The sequence below is a fragment of the Sus scrofa genome, chromosome 7, assembly GCF_000003025.6.
Source record: "Sus scrofa isolate TJ Tabasco breed Duroc chromosome 7, Sscrofa11.1, whole genome shotgun sequence".
Lineage (NCBI taxonomy): Eukaryota > Metazoa > Chordata > Mammalia > Artiodactyla > Suidae > Sus > Sus scrofa.
The window spans coordinates 736329-746097 of NC_010449.5; positions in this window are offsets into that span (position 1 = coordinate 736329).

Sequence of the window (9769 nt, forward strand, 5' to 3'; positions counted from 1 at the left end):
CAAAGGGCCACAGAGCTGAGAGGATGGACGTCTGCAAAGACCCCCCGCCGCCCTCATCTCCTTGCAGGTCAGAGCGGAGCTGTCTCGTTTGCAAGGTTTCAACTGCACGAGCCTGTTTCCCGTAGTTCCCGCTGTTGCTCTGCTGGGCTGTGTCTTTTAAAGGAATGTGTGAGGATTTACTTTGGACACGTGGGCCGTCCTGGATGGGTTTGTCCAAATCAAGGCTTGGGCGGGGCAAGTGGGTTCTAAAACCTGTACACACGGAAGGGGCGGGGTGGCGGTTAACAGATGTGCGCACGTGAGGTGCTTACTTGCCAAGCTAAGGGACAGGCCTCACGTGGCTGTGGGGTGTGTGTGTGGGGGGTGCACGCTGAGAGCTCACGCGCACATTTTGGGGTTCAGGACTGCACCTTCAGACGTCATCACTCCACACGCGGGGTCTCCACTTACCCGTCCTGAGGCTGCGAGTCTGTGCTCTTGGAGCAGCATCTCCCCACCTCCTCCTCCTCCGTCCCTGGTCACCGCCACCCACAAACGTGCTGCCTCGCCTCCCATGTAAAAAAAAGGCAGGTCTCTCTCTGCGCTTTTCCTCGTCACCCGCCCCAATTCTTGGCTCACCTCTGCAGCAGAATCCTCCGGCAGCTGTCCAGGCCGGGTCCCAAGCCTCCCGTCCATCTCTGCTCCTCAGCAGCACCCGCCCTCCCTCCCCAGACTCCCTCCTCTTGGCGTCCAGGACGCCACCTGCGGGTCTCCTCCACGGAGTCTCCTCTTCCTAGGGACACGGACCTGTGCGCAGCCGGGCTTCTGACCTCTCACCCAGCCCTGGTCTGTAAACAGTCTACAAATGACGCCCTGTCGTCCTAAACGCACGCACCCCGCCCCCCAGGTGTCATCCAAAGGACGTAGCCCACCCCAATCACCCCCGGCCCCCCACAGAGCCTGCTGCTCCCACAGCTGCCCCCGGGCTCTCCGCGCATGAGGCCAACAGCTTTGGGGTCTACGTCTTCTCTCTCTCACCTGCTGCATCTAATCCATAGGGAAACCTTCCGACTTTATCTTCAAAGCAGATCCAGCACCCACAGCTCTTCACCAGGTCCACCTGGCCTGAGCCCCCGGGTCTCCCACCTGGATTTTCACCACGACCCTCCTCCTGGTCCCTCCCCTTTTTTGATTCTCAACACAGTAGCCAAATCACATCACCTCCCCCAAACCCTCCAAATCCTGAGTCCCTGCTTTCCTATAAGGTCTGACATGAGACCTCTCCCACCTCACCTCTCTGACCTCAGCCCCTCTGCTCAGCCTCTGTTTGCTCTGCCGCACCTGCCACACCAGCCACACCTGCCACGCCTGCTGCACCTGCCGCATCAGCCACATTTGAGCCCTACTGTCCCCTGGTGGTTCTGGCTGGGCCGCTGAGCCCGCGCCTCCAGGCCTCCAGGGGGACCTCCCCGACCTCCCCCCCTGCCGTGATCCTCTTCTACAGAGAGCTTCCTGCCGTTTTCACCTCGGAGGCCGTCTCTCCCTAAGGCAAGAGCTCCATCAGGGCAGAGGCTTTTGCTGTCACGTTTTTTGTTTTTTTGTTTTGTTTTGTTTGCTCTTTTTTAGGGCCACATTTGCAGCATATGGAAGTCTCCAGGCTAGGGAGACTTAGAATTAGAGCTGTAGCTGCTGGCCTACACCACAGCCACAGCAACGTGGGATCTGAGCCCCATCTGCGACCAACACCACGGCTCACAGCAACACTGGATCCTTAGCCCACTGTGCGGGGCCCGGGATCGAACCTGAGTCCCCATGGATACGAGTCGGGTTCGTAACCACTGAGCCACAGCAGGAACTCCTGAAATCTGCAGTCTGCCCACCGCCATCCCCCAGTGCCCAGGACAGCACGTGGCTCCTGCTGGAGACTCAGGCCAAGGAGGACCAGTGGAAACCAGGGCCAGACATGGGTGTCAGCCTGGCTATGACCTTGTCAATCAAAGATTTCCAAGATACAAGAGCAAAAACAGTCCATGAAAGAGCAAATTAGTAAACCGGGTTTTACCAAAGTTTAAAATTTCTGCTCTTCAACAAAGGACTACTATGAGAACAAAAAGACAAGCCACAGACCGCGAGGAAAGATTTGCAAAGCATACCTCTCATTAAGGACACGTACCCATCATATATAAAACATTCTCAAAACTCAGGAAACAAACAACCCAGTTACTTTTCATGAGTACGATATTTAAGCAGATGAGGATACAAGGATGGTGAGTACACAGCGGAAGGCCTAAGTCACTGAGAAGTGCAAGCGGGCCCCCGGGGGGCAGCGCCGCAGCCCCACAGCCAAGCGGACCAGCCACAGGGCACATGCCGGGGACGATGGAGGACAGCACGGCCACTTGGGAAAAGACGCAGCGGTTCCTCCAAAATGCAGACATGCACCGATCACGTGCTCACCACCTCCCTGATGGTTCCGGGTTCATGTTCCCACGCGTGGCTCAGAAATGGTCAAACATGCAGTTCACTGCATGTTGATCGTATCTCAAGAAGGCCGTTACAAGCAAAAGCATAACACTAACAAATAAGAAAATGTGGGTAAAAGCCAAGTACGAAAATGAGAGAGAATCCTGGGTGAAGGAAAACGCGGAAACGCATCCTCACGACGCCACAAGCTGGCGATGCAGCTCCAGACCTAACTCCGGCTTCTACCAGCGAAGCACGGAAGGAAAAGGGTTCTCGACTCACAGGACCAGGCCGGCTGCGCTGAAGGCCCGCCTTTCCGAGGCTCTGAGGGAGCCGAGCACGTCCCCTGCAGGTCCTGTGGCGGGCGACGGTCTCGGGGACACGCTGACCTCGGTCTGCGCCATCCTCTCCCTGCGGCACGTCTCAGAGGAGCCAGCACGGGGGCATCGGACTGCGGCCCCACCTTGCGGAGCTGCTCCTGGCGGCCTTCTGCGGGAGGAGGGACGAGCGATGGAGGGCGGGGTGGGGGACGGGGAGAGCAGCCCCCCTAAATCTAAAGTGGAATGAGTCAGGCGGTTACTAGATGAGAAGGAAAGGTCTCCCAGGAAGCCCCACGGAGGCCGGACCTGGAGATCTGTGCAGAGGGACCACGCCCTCTTCCTTCAGGAGCAACCCCGGCCCCGCCCCTGCTCCCTCCGCTGCCATAGCAACGCCCCCCCCATTTCCTGATCAATCATTTGAGTCCCGGACAGCTGGTCCAAGGCTCTGGCCAATGGCGAGAGGAGTGAATCTGCGGTTATCAGATTTAACGAGGCTCCCCAGAGCCCAGGGTGACACCGGGGTGACACCAGGGTCTGCTGGTGTGGCTCTGTCCCCTTCCTCACAGCCCTTGATAACCTCGCAGAGCCCCCAGCGGGGCCTGCCAGCCTCTGGGCCTGACACCTGAACAGTCACTCAGGCACCCCGGCTTACAAGGGCCACTGCTGTCCACTGGAAAATTCTTCTAAGTTTTGAACATGGGGGTCCACGTCTTCATTTTGCAGCTTCAAATCGTGCAGCTGGGCAGCTTCACGGTGTGCTCCCCAGAGCAGCGGTTAATCCCTGCAAACTGGTGGCATGAAAAAGAAGCACAGCAGGAACACTGAGTTAACGAAGTTCAATTACTCCTTTTCTGAAGGACCACCTGTAGCGAGTTTAATCAGAAACTGGTATTTAGTCATCTTCCTGCCGACAGAAAAGCTCTCTCCATTGTCACACAGATATACACGTGTGTCCAGACCTCAGAGAAGCCGCCTGCTGGCTTCCAGATGCCACAGGGAGTGAGTCACACTGGACTCCAGTCTACTCAATGGGCAGCAGCACTGTGTCAAAGAAAGAACGTACTTTAAATGAAAAAAGAATGTTGCTGGCGTTCCCGTCGTGGCTCAGTGGTCCGCGAACACGACTAGCATCCATAAGGACGCAGGTTCGATCCCTGGCCTCACTCCATGGGTTAAGGATCTGGAATTGCCATGAGCTGTGGTGCAGGTCACAGATGCGGCTCGGATCCCATGTTGCTGTGGCTGTGGTGTAGGCTGGAAGCTACGGCTCCGACTTGCCCCCTCCCCTGAGCACCTCCATATGCTGCAGGTGTGGCCAGACCCAAAAAAGGATGTTTGCTGAAAAACAGTGCGGATCAACCAGCCCCAGGCGGGGTTGCCACAAACGTTCAATTTGTAAACCACACGGTCGTTGCAGAGTGCGAGGACACCGGGCTGGCCTGCCACTGGATGAGACTCTGCCCCTCAGTGCTTCTCAGGCTTTGCTACGCAGACGCCCCAGGGGCAGGTTCCGGTGCCCTCCGTTCAGGTGGGACAAGCATTGCTCAGGCAGCTCCGCAGCTGTGAGTCCTCAGCCACCCTTTGGAAACAAGGTTCCCGGGTACACCTGCGGGCAGGTGCCTGGGTTCCCAGCTACACCTGCGGGCAGGTGCCCGGACGTTGGCGGCCGTCCTGGCTCCAGTGCACCGGCTGAGGCATCACTTGGGGACGGGAATTCAGGAGGAAGGGAGTCCCTTGGAGCCTGAGCTCTGTCACGGTACTGGAGCGCTTCCCGCGCTGACGTCAAGGACCCGTTACCGCCCTCGCAGTCAAGCAAAGCAACGTCAAGCCAAGCAGCTCCGCCCTCAGCGCCTCGGTTTCACAACTGGCTGTGAGTGAGACACAGCGAGGAGGAAACGGAGGCCGAGGGAGGTTGCAGCGCCGTCCAGGGATGCAAGCCGGTGCCTGGACCGCCGAGCCTGGGCTCTGGGCGCTGGCTCATGGAATAGTCTAGCATGGCTTCCGAACTGGGCTCCTGTCTCTACCATGTCCCGCTGACTTACAAAAAGGTTTGCTTTACAAGGAGGTTTCAAGTTATGCTTCTTTTATAAACAGTGGATCCTCTGTCTTCCTTTTGAACAGTTTCATTATTTTTTACCATAATGATAAATGTTCATTGTTTAAAGATTTCAGGCAACACAGCAAAGTACAGGGAAGTGAGTCAAATGTCACCGTATCAGGTGCGACCTCTGTTACCATCTGAAGGACCATTCTTCCAGGCGCCTCCTTATGACCTGAGGGTGGCCCACTGGGGGAAGGAAAAAGCAGAGGTTCCTCTGGTCAGGGTATTTCCAGACGCCTGTATATTGTATTCCCCACCTGAAGGTCACAGAGAACAGGAGCATTTTAAAGGGTCACGGAACTTCAGCAGCAAAAAATGTTGACTTTATAAACGATGCTGCAACAAATATCCTGAATTACATGGCTTTTTTTTTCCAGTTGTGTTAGTATTTCCTGAAGAGAAATACGGAGCTGACATTGCCCTACCCAAAGGCTGGGGGAGTTTACACACCCACGACCTGCTCACGGAGCCCCCACTTTCCAAACCCTGCTCCTAGCAGATTTCATCCAGCCTTTTGCCCTTTGCTGATCTGACCTACAAACAAAACTAACTGCCGTTTTGATTTCCTCCTCTGATCCTTAAGGAGGCTGAACATCTTTCCTGCGCTCACTGGTCAGCTTGTACACTGCTTGTTCATGTTCTTTCCAATTTTGTGTTTAGCTTTTTCTTTTTTCTCTTTTGAGTTGTTTCACAAGAAAATTAACCCATTACTATATTGGAAATAATTTAACCAATTTAGTTTTCAACACTTCCATTCTACTCATTTTACTATCCAGCAGCTTTAAATGAACACACCATCAAACACACAGGTTTGGGGATTTCTGACATGCTTATTTGAAAGACCTCATCAAAACAAGATTCTTAAAATATTTGCCTATGTTTTCTTGCAACATTTTATACTTTCTACATTTCGATTGAATCCTCAGTCCATCTGGACTTTATTTTCATGTGGGGATTGAGGGAAGCAGCTACCTCTATTTTTTTCTAAATCACTAGCTATAATCCTACCTCATATATTAGATAATTCATCTTTTACTCTAGGATGACATGACATGAAGTCCTTTAAAATCCTTTACATTTTAGTTTCTATCTAATATTTGGTTCATTCACTTTCGTGTATAACTGCCTGAGGTTCCTTTTTTTTTTTTTTTTTGTCTTTTTTGTCTTTTTTAGGGCCTCACCAGCAGCACATGGAGGTTCCCAGGTTAGGGGTCTCATCGGAGCTGTAGCTGCCGGCCTACGCCACAGCCACAGCAACAGCACATCTGAGCCACATCTTCACGGCAACACCGGATCCTTAACCCACTGAGCAAGGCCAGGGATCGAACCTGCAACCTCATGGCTCCCAGTCCTTTCCTTTCTGCTGCGCCCCGACGGGAACCCCTGCCTGCGTTCTGACCAGTTCGGAGGGTGTGTGAACAGCATCACAGGCGAGACACAGGACAGTCCTGACCCCAAAGGCCCTCCCCTCCCACGTCCTGTGGATGGGGTGACAGTGTCTCTGCGCGAGGCTCCTTCTCCATCACGTGGTCCTGGCCTCCATCCATCCATCGTGTGCATCCGCTGAGCAGCTGAAGGACGGGGAGGGTCTCTGCTCTCAGTGACTGTGAATGAAGTCGCTACTATGGACCAAGTGCTTGTGTGCCCCCCAAACTCGCGCTGGGGTCCCACCGGAGTGCAGTGCAATAAGGAAGGGGGGCTCTGGAGGGGATCGGGGCAGGGTGGTAGGGCCCCCCCGATGGGATCCGTGCCCTAAAGGTAGACCGCAGAGGGCTCCCTTCTGCCATGGGAGGTCACAGATGGTGCCAGCCGCTTCTGAGGGCGAGGACACGCCAGACCCTGGGCCGGCCGGCACCTCGACCCTGGACGTCCAGACCTCCGGACCTCGGAGGAGCAAAGGCCTGTTGTCTAAGCCGCAGCCTGTGGCTTCCATCACGGCAGCCCAAGTGGCCCGAGACAGCCATCCACCCGTCACTGTAAACACCACGTGTTCATTCCCTGGCTGAGAACCCAGGAGTGGGCGCACAGCAGCACGCGGCAGGTGTTCCTAACGGTGTAAGACACTGCCCCCCTGAACGCAAAGCGGCTGCAGTGTTTCTTACAAAGTTGTGCGGAGCGGCTGCACTGTTTTGCACCCCCCAGCGGGTGCACGTTCCAGATGCCGTAGCTCTCATCAGCACTGTGCGTTTTGGTGTTTGAACCTGTTCCAGTAGGTGCGGGTGGCAACTCACCGTGGTCGGAACGGCTCTCGCGGCCGAGCGTGTGCTCATTTCCACCTGGGTATCTTCTTGGGCAAGGTGCCCGTTCCATCCTTGGGGCGCATTTTTATTAGGTGGTGTGTTTTCTTACTTCTGAGCTGACATAGCAACCGACTTCCTATCTGTGTGAGCCTCCTGCTGGATCCTCTGTCCCAGTCCATCAGTCTCCGGGTCTGTGCCCCGGCCAGGACCACACGGCTTCATTACGATACTGTTTTATTACGGTAACTATTTCATTTCTGCAAGAATGCATTTCATTCACGTGAGACGAGTCTTCCTTTAAGACTCTTTTCCAAATAGTCTCAGTCATTTCCAGATGTTCGTCGCCAAGCATCTTTAGAAAAACGTCCAATTCTCCCCAAAATCTGTTGAGGTGTTTCCTTAAAGGGATACCGCATTAAATGAAGTAATTTCAGGAAAATGAGCCTCGTTGATAAGACCTTCAGTTGCGTCGGATGACTCGGTGTTTCTTTTTTCCCAGGTATTTGTGTTTAGTCTGTTCTCACATTCAGCACGACTGCAGTCAGGGACAAAGTCAGAAACGAAAACAGGACACAGGACACTTCTTGGCAGAGGGCTGCTTCAGTCCCAAACTGGACAGGCTTGAGGCCGGGCCACGACAATGATGTTTTTACATCTGCCCTATTTCAGCTGTTTGTAAAATCTGCAGCATTAAATCTGAGGATTAGAAAAGCAAATAGCCGCAGTCACAGTCCAGACTCCATCTCTCCCTACAGCCCATAACTCTCCACAGCGGATGAAAACGCTCTCAGTTCGCGCTCCACCCAAGGGAGCGCCGGCCTTTCACGAGGCTTCCAGAAGGAATCCGCGTGGCCCCTGCAGATGGCGGCAACTCGTACGTGGCTGCGCTTTTGTGACACATGAAAAATGCCACTCTCTTCATTTTTGGTACAAACACGATCCCACGTGAACACTTCTCTTTTTCTCTTGAAAAGAGCTATTTAGCCTGACGTACAAAAGAATTCTTGTCAATGAGAATACGCACTTCATCCGCCCGTCTGCCGAGTGCCTGCACGCTCCCCGCTCGGTGAGCCGCCGGTGAAAGTGACCACCGCCAGCCCCAAACCCGGCCCATCGAGGCCGAGACGCCGTGTCCATCATCCACGGCTCTGAAGGAAGCAGACGGCTCCCGTCCGGGCCCACGTCTCTCAGGAAACTTTCAATGACACCCCGTCGCAGAAGCTGTGGGCCCAGTCGGAAAGGCGCTCTCCCACCCTGCAGGATTCAGGACACTTTCTCACGACGGAGGCTTGCTTCCTTATGAGAGACTCTGCACTGCCGTGGCCGAAACAAGAAAGCCCATTTCTGTTTATGTCGAAGCACGAGCTGGCTGGACGGTGCAGCACCGTCAAGTCACCCAGCTCCGGCCGTCCCTCTCCGTGGGCTCCAGCTGTGCCCCTCTGCGCGCAGTCCTTGGTCCCCCCACCACGAAGCCACCGGCGCAGGGGACAGGGACCGGGAGGCCCTTCCCGCTGACAGCACAGCCAGAGCCTGCTCCTGCCCTCATGCGAGTCCCTCTGACCCGTGTGTTAGTTATATCTGCGGTCGCACGGCTACTGCCCCAAACGCAGTGGTTTAAAGCAACAAACGCTTTTTCTGCGGGTCAGGAATCTCGCGTCTCCACCTCCAGTCTCCCGCCAGGTTGCACTGAGCCGTCCGCCGGGGCTGCGCCTCATCTGAAGCTCTGGCCGGGGCAGGACCCAGCTCTCTCGCGAGGTTGTGGGCAGGCCGGGGGCCTGGACTGTCCCTGCCGACATCGGCCTGCGGCTCCCAGACGACACCTGCTTCCCTCGGACCAAGTGTGTGAGGGGACGGAGGCCGCGGGGACGGCAGGGTCTTCCCGGCCTGACCTTGGAAGGGAGGTCTCCCTTCTGTTCCGACAGAGGCAGAGCAATGACGGGGACACAGCCCAGTTAGGGTTTTGCTCAGATGAAACAATGAACACAGGCACGGAGGCCAGCGTTACCGCGGACACGTGGCGGCCGCAGCGGGGCTCAGTGTGCAGCCACGTGCTGTGAGGGAGTCAGGTGACATCATCCTCACTTCTGGATCCAAACGCCCAGCTCAGAGCTCCCTCCACCCAAGAAAGCCCAGGGGGACAGATTTTGAGGGACAAGCAGCAGCCCTGCCCCTGTCGGCATCAGGAGACGTGTACAGGGCTCCCATTGGTGGGTGAGGACCTGCGGTGCCAAATGCCCCGAATCCCATGACTAATTGAACGAGGATGGGTGAGAGCCAGCAGAGCTCGGTGCAGGTCCGGGCACATGTTCAGACTTGGCTGCCCCAGGGCAGCTCAGCCCCCCAACATGTACCACACGGTCCCAGGGAGGGAGAAGGGGGAGTGGAGGACAGGCACTGCCCCCCAGCCTTCCCTCCAAGGGGCTCCCCGTCCGAGCGTGTCCGACCCGCTGGGCCTCAAGGGGGCAGGGAGGCTCAGTGGCCTCTGAGCGCAGAAGGGCATAGGGCCCAGGGAATGGGCTTCGAGCTGGCCTCCAGCACAGGACAGTCCTCAGAGGCAGGGGACAGCTTGGTGGCCAGAGCAGCCCTGGACTGGGGCTCCCTCCCAGCCCTCAGGACGTGCCAGGGGTCCTGGGTTTGGATGGCAGACCCTGAACTTGTCTGTGGCC